This window comes from Sciurus vulgaris (genome assembly GCF_902686455.1).
Source record: "Sciurus vulgaris genome assembly, chromosome: 1".
Taxonomy (NCBI): domain Eukaryota; kingdom Metazoa; phylum Chordata; class Mammalia; order Rodentia; family Sciuridae; genus Sciurus; species Sciurus vulgaris.
Genome location: NC_136461.1, coordinates 133492433 through 133508895, shown reverse-complemented (window position 1 = coordinate 133508895; position 16463 = coordinate 133492433). Strand labels below are relative to the sequence as shown.

The window sequence follows — 16463 nt, the reverse complement described above, 5'->3', positions numbered from 1 at the left end:
GTTCTTTTTCTTTTCTTTCTTTTAATTTCTCTTTAAAGTGTTTTTTCCACATTTTTATTGGTGCATTGTAGTTGTGCAGGGATTTGCTGTTACATATTCATACACTCACACACTATAATGATATAACTTGGCCAATATTACTTCCTAGCACTACCCCCTTCCCACCATGCCTCCCCACCCTTGGGTCCTTTCCTCTATTGATCTTCCTTTGATTCCTGTGAGATCTGCCACCAACTTCTTTTCCTTTTTCCTCTCTAGCTTATGCATATCTTCTTCACTTTTTAAATAGACCATTTTCCTTTGCTTTACCTGTGGTAAAAAAGACTCCTCAAATCTGTCGGGGAGAGTGCACAGACTTTGGAGCAGGAAAGCAGTGGAAAAGGAGAGGGATGCACATTACAAGACAGGAACAAAGGCAAGTAATTAAGACATAAATCATTCTTTTTTTTTTGGAGATATAACCAGTGATACTCTGCCACTGAGCTACAGCCCCAACCCTTCTTATTTTTATTTCAAGACAGACCTTTCTAAATTAGAGGCTGGCTATGAACTTGTGATCTTCTTTCTTCAACTTCCCAAGTAGCTGGGATTACAGACATGTGCCATCACACCCAGCACTGCATACAGTAATCCTGAAAAAAAAAAAAAAAAAAAAGATTAGTAAGGTGGAAACCCCTTCCTTCCTGAAGGGTCCCTCCATTTCCGATGAAGTTTTGTTTTTATCTATATTTTGGGGGACTTTCCCTGACATAAAATTGTGGAATCACAGTCATCCCTGATAGGTGTTTTTAGTCTCCCACTGTTGAGAGGCACAGCTTAAGTACAGGAAATTGGTTAAGTGGCCTTCACTTGCAATAAAAAATCTGAACCACTTGACTTCAATGATAAATAAAGGGCCTTTATTACTAATAGCAGAGTTTACCAGCAGTGTGCTTTAGGCATGATCGGACCTAGAGATCTGTGGTTGTGGTTTACACACGGCAGCAAGATGGCTGCTTCTCACCAAATAGAAGTCCTGCTGACCTAGGTGACTTGGATTGTATGTTGACTTCTCATCCAATCATAGTGAGAGGCAGATGGAATTACACTGATCTACTCTGGCTACTTATGGCTCATCATTAGAGCAGAGATCAGGGCCCACCTACCCAAATCCCATGGTAGGGAAATTCAGGATCCTTCAGGAAAGAAGCAAGTTGCCAACCACCTAATGATGTCCACTCTGATAGTGTGCAGATTATTTTACTTTTTTGGTATTGAGAATTTAACCCAGGGTGGTTTATCACTGAGCTAAATCTTTAGTCCTTTTTATTTTGTATTTTGAGATAGGGTCTTACTAAGTTGCTGAGGGTCTTGCTAAATTACTGAGGCTGGCCTTGAACTTGTGGTCCTCCTGCCTCAGTCTCCCAAATTGCTGGGACAATAGGGATGTGTGGATAATTAACACAAAACTATGTATACTGTAATTCATATGGTAATTTAGGAAATGCCAAATCAGAGTTCAAATGAAAATATTCCAAGTCAAATTTGACCTATAATCCACTGCTTTGTGGTATGTTAATTCAAGTGCTGATGTGAGTCTTCCCTTTGCCTACAATACAAAATTTGATTTTGGAATTTAGTATTGGATGAGTTTTAGAGACCCAAACTAGGCTGGAGGTGTAGCTCAGTGGTTGAGTACTTTACTAGCATGTGCAAGGTTATGGGTTTAATCCCAGCATCATATATATACATGCCTACAAATTAGCCAATCAATCAATAAAAGGTGGGAACTGTTGGGTATGGTGGCACATACCTGTAATCCCAGCAGCTCTGGCTGCTGAGACAGGAGAATCACAAGTTCAAAGCCAGCCTCATAAACTTAGAGAGGCCCTAAGCAACCTAGCAAGACCTCGCCTCAATATAAAAAAAGACCTGGGGAAGTGGGGATATGGCTCAGTGGTTAAGTGTCCTTGGGTTCATTCCATGGTATCAAAAAAAAAAAAAAATGTGAACTGAAGTTGTGGCTCTAGTTTCCTTTTTTATGGTGCTGGGGACTGAACCTATGCCTTGAACATGCTGAGCATGTGCTCTACTACTGAGCTATATCCTTAGCCTGTGGCTCTAGCTTTTGATAGCAAATCTTCTCTTAAAGCTGACCCTTTGGCCCTTTACTCTGGAGTGTGCCATATACCACCCACATGGGAACACTGAAAGCTATTCTGTAAATAGGCCCCCATTTGTGTTCTTGCAAATGGGCCTGATAACTTTCAATGCATGAGTATGTGTAAGACCTAGGTGATCACAACTGCCTGGGATCTCTGTGAGACAGCTATGTGAAGATAGATGGAGTACAGATAGATGGATAGACAGATGAAAGCATCACAAAGATATTAATTGCTACAACATACAGTTGCTGCCATAAGTATTCTCTGGATGTTTAGAGACTGCTTTACACATTTTGTGTTTTCCCATGTGATGAAACAGTTTCAATTGCATACTTTTCTCATGATTTATCGTTCAGTTCTTCAATGGGGGTAGATCACTTTCCTCTAAAGAAAATGAAAAAGAAGCAACTTTTAACACTTTTCACATGGCAGGTTCCCACAAATACAAAAACTAAGAAATTACTTAAAACAAATGAAAGCTTGGGAGACTGAGGCAGGAGGACTGCAAGTTTGAGGCTAGCAAGACTCCTCTCAAAATAAAAACTAAAGAGGACTGGGGATGTAGGTCAGTGTTTAAGTGCCCCTGGGTTCAACCCCAGTACCAATAAACAAACAAGCCAATGAGTTTAATTTAAATTTTATAATAATTTCAAAAGTAGTAAAATTTGATGTTTAAAATTTTCTTTTCATGCATGGACAGTGAAAAATCTGATAGAACACTAGAAAGTAAGCTCAAAGTTGTCTCTTAAATATCAAACACATGGGGATGTGAAAAATTCACTACTTTCTTTTAATCATTGTTTTCACTGATAGGAAAAGTAAATTGACCTTTTGGAGTTCTGTTGATATGAATTTTCTAAATATGGCAAAAACATAGACTTCTAGTCAAGCATATCTGAGGTACAGGTACTGCTTTGTTTCTTTGTTTTGGCATAGGGGATTGAACCCAGAGACGCTCACTGAGCTACATCTGAGCCCTTTTCATTTTTTGAAACAGTCTTGCTAAGTTGCCCAGGCTGGCCTTGAACTTTCAATCCTCCTGCCTCAGCCTCCTGAGCCAGTGGGATTACAGGTGTGCACCGTGGCACATAGTGTTTGGTAATGCTGGGTGGTGTTGCCTTTCTCATAAGCAGAAAAGAGAAATCAATGGATAGATGAACACGAGGAGAGAGAGAGGAAGTGTTCCTAAGAGCTCAGGGAAGAAGGAAAAAATTTAAAAATTGGGGGTATTGTTCTTGATTTTGGAACTCATTGGTCATGTAACCTCAATTTCTCTAAACTGAAAAATGTATTGATGCTACAGTACTTGCCATGTATTGGAGCATTCTGTAAGAATTTTGCCATTTTGGTGTATTTCCAGGAAAAACAAAGGACAGTGATAACATTCCTAGTTGAACCTATGAAAAGCTGTGATTAGCTCAGGGTTTTTATATTTTAGCCAAATTTCTGCTCAGTGCTTCAGGGTAAAGAAGCAGTTCATAGACTATCATAGGACAGAGTGGGAGAGTCTCTTGGTGGGTAGTGCAGAGAGCCCTAGGAGCTCAGGGAAGGGATGATCCCATAGAAGTTTGAAGAGGAGACCAGTGCATGAAAAGCAAGGTCTCATGAAGAAGTGAGACTGAGCTAAGACCTAAAAGCCAAGCAGTGTAGAATGGTTATGGCAACAGCTGAGAGGATACAACCTATGCAAAACTGATGGGGAATGAGGGAAGTAGAATCAGGGCTTACAGAGTAGGATAGGAGGAGGCCTTGAGAAGGCATTTAAACTACCATGAGGGCAATCTAAGGGTGGATTCAGGAGTGGTACTTAGGATTTTCACTTGGGCAAAGAGATGGATGGAGATCATTTATTTTTTGGTACTGAGGCTTGAACCCAGGGTCTTATGCTTGTGAGGCTACTGGGCTTGCAACTGAGCTACATCCTCAGCCCCTAGTTAAAGAGTTTTAATGTCCTTGCTCTGGCTGCAAAGTTGGAAAATAGATTGACAGGAAACAACTCAAGAATTAGATAGATGGTCATGGTAGAAATATGCCAGAAGCTGGGGATAGTGGCACATGCCTGTAATCCCAGTGGTTTGGAAGGCTGAGACAGGAAGATCACGAGTTCAAAGTCAGCCTCAGCAACTTAGCAAGGTCCTACACAACTCAGTGACATCCTGTCTCTAAATTAAATAAAAAACAGGCTTGGGATGTGGCTCAGTGGTTAAGCACCCCTTTGGTTCAAGCCCCAGCACAAAAAAAAAAAAACAAAAACAAAAAAAAAAACAAAAACCAAAAAAAAAACCCCCCCCCCCCCAAAAAAAAAGAAACTGATGCCAGAGATAAGGGTGGCCCCACACTAAGATATCAGTGTAAATAAGAATAGAGAAACAATGGTTTATCAATTATCTAGAAATTAGATATTCTTGGTCAGTCAGACACAAATGATGAGAAGTCCAAACCCAGATGTCATTTTGGTCAACCAGATGAACCTAGCAGACTCCTTAGCTTGGTTATTACCTGTTTCTCTGGGTCAGCTTGGCTGCTTTCTACTCAAGGTCTCTTATAAGTTTGCAGTTAAGCTGTTTACTGGGACTGCAGTCTCATCTAGGCTTGACTGGTGAGGGATCCACTTCTAAGCTCATGCCTACAGTTGTTCGCAGGCCTCAGTGGCTCACCACTGAGTCTGTGTGAACTCTGGCTTCTCTCAGGGTAAGCAATCTGAGAGTGTAACAAGTACACAAATGGGAGCTATGGGTTTTTTCTATCCTGATCTCAGAACTGAATTACCATGGGTTCTGCCTTTTATTCTATTCATTTGAAAGCTTGATTTTTTTTTTTTTTCTGACAAGGGGCCCTTGGGATTCCCCATGTTTCAAAGCCTGAAAAACTCCTACTATGTTCATGCTGTAGTCAGTATTCCTCAGTTGGGAACAGGAGCCTGTGCTCCCTCTTTAGCTGTAATACCAGCAGTTTCTCCATGAATTCAACATTAACTGATAACTAAATATCCTTGGGTTTCTTTTGCCTTTGTGTCTATTAAGTGCTCTTTCCTTTCTTGGAAAGTCTTATCTCAGTCTGTTACTTGGGAAATTCCTACTCTACTTGTGTGTCCTCCTGTGATAACATACTGGTCAATGGTACATAGCTTACCATGGTATACTTCCTAGCTCTCACCCATTCATTTCCCAAAGTGTAGAATGTAGCATTCTTTTAGGTAATAAATGAGTGTACACTTTTCATATTACCATACAAACATTAAAGGGATAATTTTATGGTAATATTTGAAATTCCTTTACAAATCAATTTTAAGTTTAAAAAAATTTAGGTGATTACGGATCTATTTTTGAACAGTTTGAGATAAACATTAACATTTGGGAAGATGAGTGAAACACATACAAACATTCTTTGTGCTATTTTTCCAATTTTTATAAGTCAGAAATTATTTCAAAATGAAAAAAAGAACTAAAGCAAATACCATGAGATAATGTACTAATTTTATATTAATAAGCCCAAATCAAACTGAATGGACATTTCCCAGTGAGTTATAAATTATTTAAAAAAAACTTATGAAGGCATTAAAAAATTCAAATAAAAATATCATCAAAAATCAAAACATCTCACTCAAAAAATATCAGATCATTTTTCTGGGGTTGTACCAAGGCTCCAGTGAACAGGTATTGCCAATGTTACTTAGTGCACAGAAAAAAATGAAAGACTTTCTAAAGCATTCTGCAAGAATAGTGTAACTCTGATATCCAAACCAGGCAAGATATACAAAAATCAAACGCAAACAAAACCAAACAGAGTAGACTTAACATTTGAAATCCAGTAGTGAATTAAAAGAACACAGTATGATATAGTAGAATTTAATGTTAGAACTTCAGGTATGGAGCTGAGTGTGGTGGTGCACCCCTGTAATCCCAGTGACTTGAGAGGCTGAGGTAGGATTGCAAATTTGAAATCAGTCCGGTAAATTTAGCTGGGGATGTAGCTGGGGGGGAGGGGGAGGAGAAAGAAAAGAATTGCAGGTATGATCAAATAACTTGAAAACTTAGGCTTTACATTAAATAAGAACCAAAAATCTGGCCAACAAAGATCATCATTAATTTTAATGCAAGGTATATGAAAATGTTTCTAAACTTGTTTCACCAAATAAAAAGACAAGAACAAAGTGCCATTATTACAACCCTTCAGGCAGTCTATGTTATAGAAAAAGAAGAAAAATGAAGAGGCATAAGTAAAAATCAAGTAGGCTTAAGAGAAAAACTTATGTGGATGTCAATTTAGAAAAAAGAGAATCAATTGAAAAACAATTAGAATAATTATCAAAAAGGGTTCAGTAAGATGACTGAATATAACAAACAATTCAGAAGTATTCTTACATAATCGATGCATGGTGGTGCATGCCTGTAATCTCAGTGGCAGGAGGCAGGAGGATTGCAGGTTCGAGGTTAGCCTCAACAACTTTGTGAAATTGTAAGCAACCTAGTGAGATTCTGGAAGTAAACAGATAAATAGATGAATAAATAAAGGCAGGCTAGGGATGTAGCTCAGTGGTTAAGAGCCCTTGAGTTCAATCCCTGGCACCAAAAATTAAACCAAACCAAACCAAACCATCTCAAAAAACAAAGAAAACTACAGCACTCTCATACAGACAACAGATCTATTAGAAAATGTAAAAACTGGAGGCCCAGAGGCCTTCTGGATGCGACTGCTGCTGATGCTGCGGCCCATCACCTGGTTCTCTGGGTGCTGCTGCCACTGACCCACCATGGCTGCCATCTGCTACCGAGTGCCTGCAGGTTTGGATACATGCAGCTGCCTCCATCTTGGGATGCTGGCCAGCACCTGGGGGGCCAGGGGGCCAGTCAGTTTGCTGCCACCATCATCTCAGGGCACAGCTGCTTCTGTCAGGCGACACCAGCCAGGGCCTGGAGGTCCAGTGTCGGGTGCCGATAGGTTTGGCTGCACCTGGGGTCTTCCTCTTGAGAATGTTGGTGACTCTTCTTGGGGTCCCTCCTCTGTGTGAGCACATCCCTGGTAGTCTTTCTGCAAGTTGGATCAGCACTGAGATCTTGGGATGGCAGAGTGGCCAAGCCTGGGGTGTCTGAGGCCCAGATCTGTGGGATGGTGCCTCGGTCTGCATGGTCTGGTCTGAGCTTGGCAATCCCATGAAAAGACAGACAGGGCTGAGAACCTTTTGAATGCAGATGGAAACAGTTGTTCAATTTTCCATTGATTTTTCCCCCCCTTTTTCTCTTCTCCAGCATCTCCACCATATTTGTAACCAGGTATTTCATGCATCAGTTTTTTGAAGACTGTGATATATGAATGGTATTTTGCAGTTTTGTTGTGTATTCTTTTATTTTTAATATTTTTATTTTTTTCTTTGTGTATATTTTTCCTCTTGCTTGTCTATTTTCCTGAGTTCTCTCTGTTTTCTCCTGCAATGGCCAATCTCTTGTCAGTTCCTCTTTCACTCTTCCTATAGATTTTTACTTCTGGTATCTCTCCTCCTCCCTCATGGACATTGCGTCCTGCATCATTTCTCTTCTTTGTCCACCATTTGAAATTATAAACCCTTTTAGCAAATTTACTGTATATATGGTAGACAATAATTGAGCTCATCATTTAATTGTGAGAAATCTGTGGACATCTTAATAGGAACTAGTCGGTTTGGGGCTATATGTTGTTTGTATTGGGTGCTGTTGGTATTGGTCTCCCCCTTAAAGGTGAGGTACTGGAAACCTTCAGGGACACTATAAGTCTGCAGGGTAGAATCTGTGCTGCCTCAGATCCATATTGCTACATGGGAAAACACACAAACAACATAAGAAAACAAGAAAACATAGCACCCCAAACAAACCAAGATGCTTTAATTGCAGTATCCACTGACAATACAGTGGAAGAAATGTCAGAGAAATGTAGAACGTACACAGTTAATCTTTGAAGTACAGTATAAAGAATGAAATCAAAGAGAAAATACAGGGTGTGAAAGATCATGTCAATAAAGAGTTAAGAGATTGTGGGGGGGAAAAAAAGCACAAATCCTTGAAATAAAGGAATCAATAAACCAAATTACAAATCCTGGAAAGCATCACCAAACAGACTAGACCACTTGGAAGACAGAACCTCCGCAATGAAGACAAAACATATAATCTTGAAAAATAAAGTTGACCATGCAGAGAAGATGGTAAGAAACTGTGAACAGAACTTCCAAGAATTATGGGATGACATGAAAAGACCAAACTTAAGATTTATTGGGATAGATGAAGGAAGGAATGGAGATACAAACCAAAGAAACGCACAATCTTTTCAATGACATAATATCAGAAAATTTCCCAAACCTAAAGAATGAAATGGAAACTCAACTACCAGAGGTTTAGAGGATCCCAACTGTACAAAATTAGAGCAGACCCACACCAAGGTACATTTTAATGAGAATAATGAATAATACACAGAATAGGGATAAAATCTTAAAGGCCGTGAGAGAAAAAAAAAAAAATCAAGTTACATTTAGGAGGAAACCAATTCGGATCTCAACTGATTTTACAATCCAGACCCTCAAAGTTAGGAAAATAAAATATTTCAAGACCTGAAATAAAATGGATGCCAAGCAAGAATTTTATATCCAGGAAAATTAAGTTTCAGATTTGAAGATGAAATAAAAACCTTCCATGGTAAGTAAAATTTAAAAGAATTCACAATTAGAAAGCCTGCACTTCATACAGAATATTCTCAACAAAATATTCCATGAGGATGAAATGAAAAAAAAGAAAAAGTGAAAACCAGCAAAGGGAGGGACCACACTAAAGGAAAAGACAATCAAAAGAGAAACTAAGTCAAATTAAAACCCAGAAATAAGCTAAAATGACTGGGAATACAAATCATATCTCAATAACCTTGAATGTTAACAGCCTAAACTCAATCAAAAGACACAGACTGACAGATTGGATTAAAAAACAAGACCCAACAATATGCTGTCTCCAAGAGACTCATCTCATTGGCAAAGACCTGAAGGTGAAAGGATGGGAAAAAAAAACCATATCACTCATATGGATCACACAAATAAGCAGGGTATCCATTCCCTTTCACATAATGTGGACTTCAAGCCAAAGTTAATCAGAAGGAACAAAGAAGGAAGTTTCATACTGCTTAAGGGATTTATATATCAGCAAGATAAACAGTCATAAATACTTATGCTCCAAACAATGGAGCATCTATATATATCAAAGAAACCTCTCTCAATTTCAAGAATCAAATAGACCACAACACAAAAATACTGGGTGACTTTGACGCACCTCTCTCACTGTTGGACAGATCTTCCAAGCAAAAAATATCAAGGAACTATAGAACTAAATAATAAAATCAATAATTTAGACTTAATAGACATACATAGACTATTTCATCCATCATGAGCAAATACTTTCTTCTCAGCAGCACATTAATCCTTCTCTAAAATAGACCATATCTTTTGTCATAGAGCAACTCTTAGTAAATACAAAAAAGGAGATAATACCCTGCATTCTATTAGATCATAATGGAATGAAATTAGAAATCGATGATAAAATATAAAACAGAAGGTACTCTAACACCTGGAGACTCATATACTACTGAATGACAAATGGATAGCGGAAGAAATCAAGGATGAAATAAAAAAAAAACTGTAAATGAGAATACCGATACAACATCAAAATCTCTGAGACACTTTGAAGGCAGTACTAAGAGGAAAGTTCATTGCATTCAGTTCATTCATTAAAAGAATAAAGCCAACAAATAAATGACCTAACATTACATCTCAAAGTCTTAGAAAAAGAACAAATCAACACCCAAAACACTAGAAGACAGGAAATAATTAAAATCAGAGCTGAAATCAATGAAATTGAAACAAAATAAACAATTAAAAAATTAACAAAACAAAAAGTTGATTCTTTGAAAAAATAAATAAAATTGATAAATCCCTAGCCACGCTAAGAGAAAAAGAGAAAACTCAAATAACTAAAATGTGATGAAAAAGGAAATATCACATCAACATGAGTGAAATACAGAATTAGAAGCTATTTTGAAAATTTATACTCCAATAAAATAGAAAATCTTGAAGACACTGACAAATTTCTAGAGACATATGACCTATCCAAACTGAAGCAGGAAGACATATAAAATTTAAACAGATCAATTATAAGTCATGAAATAGAAAATGCCATCAAAAGCCTACCAATCAAGAAAAGCCCAGGAGCAGATGGATTCTCAGCTGAGTTCTACAAGACCTTCAAAGAAGAATTAACACCAGTAATCCTCAAAGTATTCCATGAAATAGAAAAGGAGGAAACCCTTCCAAACTGATTCTAAGAAGCTAATATCACCCTCACACCAAAACCAGATAAAGACACATTAAAGAAAGAAAATGTCAACTCAATATCCCTGATGAACCTAGATGCAAAAATTCTCAATAAAGTTCTGGCAAATTACATACAAAATCATATTAAAAAGATAGTGTACCACAATAAAGTAGGGTTCATCCCAGGGATGCAAGGTTGGTTCAACATACTCAAATCAATACATAATTCATCATATCAATAGACTTAAAAACAAGAATCATATGATCACCTCAATAGATGCAAGAAAAACATTTAACAAAACACAGCACCCCTTCATGTTCAAAACACTAGAAAATCTAGGGATAGTAGGAACATACCTGAACATTACAAAAGCTATAAATGCTAAACTCAAGGCCAACATAATTCTAAACAGAGAAAAACTGAAAGCATTCCCTCTAAAAACCAGAACAAGCAAAGGATGCCCTCTTTCACCACTTTCTATTCAACATCGTCCTTGAAACTCTAGTCAGAGCAATTAGATGAAAGAAATGAAAGTGATACAAATAAGAAGAAATCAAACAATCATTATTTGCAGATGACATGATTCTATATTTAGAGGATCTAAAAAATTCCACCAGAAAACTTCCAGAACTCATAAATGAATTCATCAAAGTAGCAGGATATTAAACAAATACCCATAAACCAAATGAATTTCTATACATCAGTGATGATGTACTGAAAGAGAAATTAGAAACCTACCCCATTCACAATAGTCTTAAAAAAATTAAATACTTGGGAATCAATCCAACAAAAGAGGTGGAAGACCTCTACAATGAAAACTACAGAACACTAAACAAAGAAATTGAAGAAGACCTTAGAAGATGGAAAGACCTCCCATGCTCCTGGATAGGCAGAATATTGTCAAAATGCCCATACTACCAAAAGCATTATACAGATTTAATGCAATTCCTATTAAAATCCCAATGACATTTTTCATAGAACTAGAAAAAGCAATCATGAAATTCATTTGGAAAAAAAAGAGACCCAGAATAGTCAAAGCAATCCTTAGCAAGAAGAGTGAAGTAGGAGGCAACACACTACCAGACCTTGTTTATTACAGAGCCAAGGAACAAAAATGGCACCAAAACAGATACATAGACCAATGGTATAGAAGACAGAGAAAACCCACCAGACAAAGGTGCCAAAAACATTCAGTGGACACAAGATAGCCTATTCAACAAATGGTGCTGGGAAAATTGGAAAGTCACATGTAACAAAATGAAATTAAATCCCTGATTGTCACCCTGCACAAAACTCAACTCAAAGTGGATCAGACTTAGGCATTAAGATACAGACCTTGCGCCTAATAGAAGAAAAAGTAGGCCCAATTCTCCACCATGTCACCCTAGGATCTGACTCCCTTAATAAGACTCCTAAAGCTCAAAAGTAAAATCAAGAATCAATATACAGGATGAATTCAAACTAAAACCTTTCTCAGCAAAGGAAACAATAATGTGAAGAGAGTGCCAACAGAATAGGAGAAAATCTTTACCACATGTGCCTCAGACAGAACATTAATCTCCAGGATATATAAAGAATTCAAAAAACTTAATATCAAAAAACCAAATAAGGGAGATCCAAGATGGCGGTCTAGAGGGAGGCTGCGTTCCTTGTCGCTCCACAATGCCGGATTCAGGCAGAGGCTATCTGTTTCTCAGTGAGGCAGTTTTTGCTGCTTATCTATCCCCTGTTCATTACCCCATTTGTCTGCTGTGATCACCTGCAATCTGCCAGCATATCAACGCCTTTTTTGAGAGCAGATTGCTCACTGTCAGGCGTCTATCATCCGCCATTTGCCTGCCTCTCGCCTGTCCATCGCCTGCCTTACCCCTATCCATCACCCAACGCTCGAGGTTCACCTCCCGATCGTCTGACAGCTGCCGGCAGATTGACCACAGACCGCCAGTGGAGAACCAGCTGCCTGCTGCTGCCTGGAAGTTCACTGTTACAGTCCCTGCAGGTTTGATTACACATGGCTGCCACCATTTTGAGACAACAGCCAGGCCCCATAGGACCCCTGGCCGGACTGACTGAGTCCCGTCTCCAGGGTCCCTCAGCCCAACCAATCACTCCCTGCCTCTGGGGCCCTCACATCAACTGACTGCTCCCTGCCGCCAGGACCCCCAGACCAACCGACTGTGCCCTATCACCGGGAACCCAGACCAACTGATTGCACCTGGCCTCCTGGATCCCACAACCACACCAAACACACCCGACCTCCAGGACCACTGCCGGACCAACTGCATCCTGTCTCCAGGACCTCCAGCTGACCACGTCCACCCCTGAGCTGCAGCTCCCCATTTGCCAACACATTTGAAAGCCAGAGCAGCCATCTTGGATAATCCTGGAAACCATAGCTCCGATCTTTGGGTGGGGCAAATCCCATCTTGAGACACCTGCTGGAGGCTTGAAGCTCATTTTCAGGTACCTCTCATACATCAGGTTACTGAACACTGGGACGTTTCATTGGTATATGACTATTATACAGTAGATTTTCTTTTTTCTCCTTTTTAAAAAAAATATTTAAGTTTTTATTTCTTTATGTTTCTTGCTTTCTTTTCCTTCTGTTTACCTGTTCCCTCAGAGTCACTTTCTCCCTTATTTACATGATGTTATTGTCCCCATAGCGGCTATTTGGTCTAGGATTGCACAGTGTCTGATTTGGGCACTGCTAATATTCATCTCCCCTTAAAGAAAGGATTTTGGAAACCTATAGGGCCACTATAAGCCTATAGGGGGAAATCTGCAATACCCCAGATCTGCAGCACTAGAGGGGAAGATACATGAACAACATGAAAAAACAAGGGAAGAAAATGATCCAAACAAATCTAGGACTCTATATTAATAGAATCCAATGACAGTATGGAAGAAGAAATGTCAGAAAAGAACTTCAGATTATATGATTAAGATGATTCGCGAAGCAAAGGATGAGATAACAGAGCAAATGCAGGCAATGAATGATAATACCAATAAGCTGAAAGAGCACCTGCAGGAAGCAAAAGATCATTTCAACAAAGAGATAGAGATTCTCAAAAAACAAACAAACAAACAAAAAAAAAAACCAAAAAACAAAAAACAAACGGAAATCCTTGAAATGAAGGAGACAATAAACCAAATAAAAAACTCAATGGAAAGCATCACCAACAGACTAGACCACTTGGAAGACAGAACCTCAGACAGTGAAGACAAAATATTTAATCTTGAAAATAAAGTTTCCCAAACAGAGAAGATGGTAAGAAATCATGAACAGAATCTCCAAGAACTATGGGACATCATGAAAAGATCAAATTTAAGAATTATTGGGATTGAGGAAGGCACAGAGATACAAACAAAAGGAATGAACAACCTATTCAATGAAATAATATCAGAAAATTTCTCCAACCTGAAGAATGAAATGGAAAATCAAATACAAGAGGCTTACAGAACACCAAATGCACAGAATCACAACAGATGCACACCAAGGCACATTATAATGAAAATGCCTAACATTCAAAATAAAGATAGGATTTTGAAGGTCGCGAGAGAAAAGCATCAGATTACATATAGGGGGAGACCAATATGGATAGCAGCAGACTTCTCAACCCAGACTCTAAAAGCTAGAAGGGCCTGGAACAACGTATTTCAAGCTCTGAAAGAACATGGTTGCCAACCAAGAATCCTATACCCAGCAAAACTAACCTTCAGATTTGAAAATGAAATAAAATCCTTCCATGATAAACAAAAGTTAAAAAGAATTTACAAATAGAAAGCCTGCACTACAGAATGTTCTCAACAAAATATTCCATGAGGAGTAAATGAAAAACAACAATGTAGGTCAGCAAAGGGAGGAACTACCTTAGAGAAAAACCACTCAAAGGAGAAACCAAGCCAACTTAAAAACCAAAAATAAGCCAAATGACTGGAAATACAAATTTCTCAATAATAACCCTGAATGTTAATGGCCTAAACTCATCAATCAAAAGACATAGACTGGCAGAATGGATTAAAAAGAAAGACCCAACAATATGCTGCCTGCAAGAGACTCATCTCACAGAAAAAGACATCCAGAGACTAAAGGTGAAAGGATGGAAAAAAACCTACCATGCACATGGACCCAGTAAAAAAGCGGGGGTTTCCATCCTTGTATCAGATAAAGTGGACTTCAAGCCAAAGTTAGTCAGAAGGGATAAAGAAGGGCATTTCATACTGCTTAAGGGAACCATAAATCAGGAAGACATAATGATAGTAAATATTTATGCCCCAAACAATGGTGCATCCCTGTACATCAAACAAATCCTTCTCAATTTCAAGAATCACATAGAACACAACACAATAATTCTGGGTGACTTTAACGCACTGCTGTCACCACTAGATAGAACTTCCAAACAAAATCCAACCAAAGAAACCATAGAACTCAATAACACAATCAAGAACCTAGACTTAATAGACATATATAGAATATTCCATCCATCAATGAGCGGATACACTTTCTTCTCAGCAGCACATGGAACCTTCTTGAAAATAGACCATATGTTATGCCACAAAGCAGCCCTTAGGAAATGCAAAAAAATAGAGATACTGCCTTGTGTTCTATCAGATCATAATGGACTGAGAGTAGAAATCAATGACAAAGTAAAAAAAGTAAATTACTCCAACACTTGGAGACTAACTAATATGCTATTGAATGAAACATGGATAACAAAAAACATCAGGGAGGAGATTAAAAAATTCTTAGAGGTCAATGAGAATGATGATACAACATATCAAAATCTCTGGGACACTATGAAAGCGGTACTAAGAGGAAAATTCATTGCATGGAGCGCATTCCAGAAAAGAATGAAAAGTCAACAATTAAATGACCTAACATTACAGCTCAAAGCCCTAGAAAAAGAAGAAGAGAATAACAGCAAAAGTAGTAGAAGACAGGAAATAATTAAAATCAGAGCTGAAATCAATGAAATTGAAACAAAAGAAACTATTCAAAAAATTGACATAACAAAAAGTTGGTTCTTTGAGAAAGTAAACAAAATAGATAAACCCTTAGCCACACTAACAAAGAGAAGGAGAGAGAAGACTCAAATTACTAAAATACATGATGCAAAAGGAAATATCACAACAGACAACACTGAGATACAGAACATAATGAGAAGCTACTTTGGAAATCTGTATTCCAACAAAATAGAAAGTACTGAAGACATTGACAAATTTCTAGAGACATATGCTCCTCCTAAACTGAACCAGGAGGACATATACAATTTAAACAGATCAATATCAAGCAATGAAATAGAAGAAGCCATTAAAAATCTACCATCCAAGAAAAGCCCAGGACCAGACAGATTCTAAGCCGAGTTCTACAAGACCTTCAAAGAAGAACTCATTTTAATACTTCTCAAAATATTCCAGGAAATAGAAAAGGAGGGTACCCCACTGAACTCATTCTATGAAGCAAATATTACCCTCATACCCAAACCAGGCAAAGACACATCAAGGAAAGAAAATTTTAGACCAATATCCTTGATGAATATAGATGCTAAGATCCTTAACAAAATATTGGCAAACCGTATCCAAAAACATATTAAGAAAATTGTGCACCACGATCAAGTGGGGTTCATCCCTGGAATGCAAGGATGGTTTAACATCCGTAAATCAATAAACGTAATCCATCATGTCAATAGACTTAAGGTTAAGAATCATATAGTTATTTCAATTGATGCAGAAAAAGCATTTGACAATATACAACACCCCTTCATGCTGAAAACACTAGAGAAAATAGGGATAGTAGGAACATACCTGAACATTGTAAAGGCTATTTATGCTAAGCCCCATGGCCAACATCATTCTTAATGGAGAAAAACTGAAACCATTCCCTTTAAAAATGGGAACAAGACAGGGATGTCCTCTTTCACCACTTCTATTCAACATTGTCCTCGAAACTCTAGCCTGAGCAATTAGGCAGACTAAAGAAATTAAAGGGATACGA

General features: G+C 38.2%; 1 long non-coding RNA gene across 1 annotated transcript; it reads right to left on the bottom strand.

The window, feature by feature from the left end:
- Positions 1-535: 535 nt before the first annotated feature.
- On the bottom strand, positions 536-8778 carry LOC306659556. Its single transcript, XR_013763335.1, has 3 exons — positions 6864-8778; positions 6509-6622; positions 536-632 (listed from the first exon to the last, which is right to left on the bottom strand). It is a non-coding gene; the product is annotated as an uncharacterized lncRNA (long non-coding RNA).
- Positions 8779-16463: the final 7685 nt, after the last annotated feature.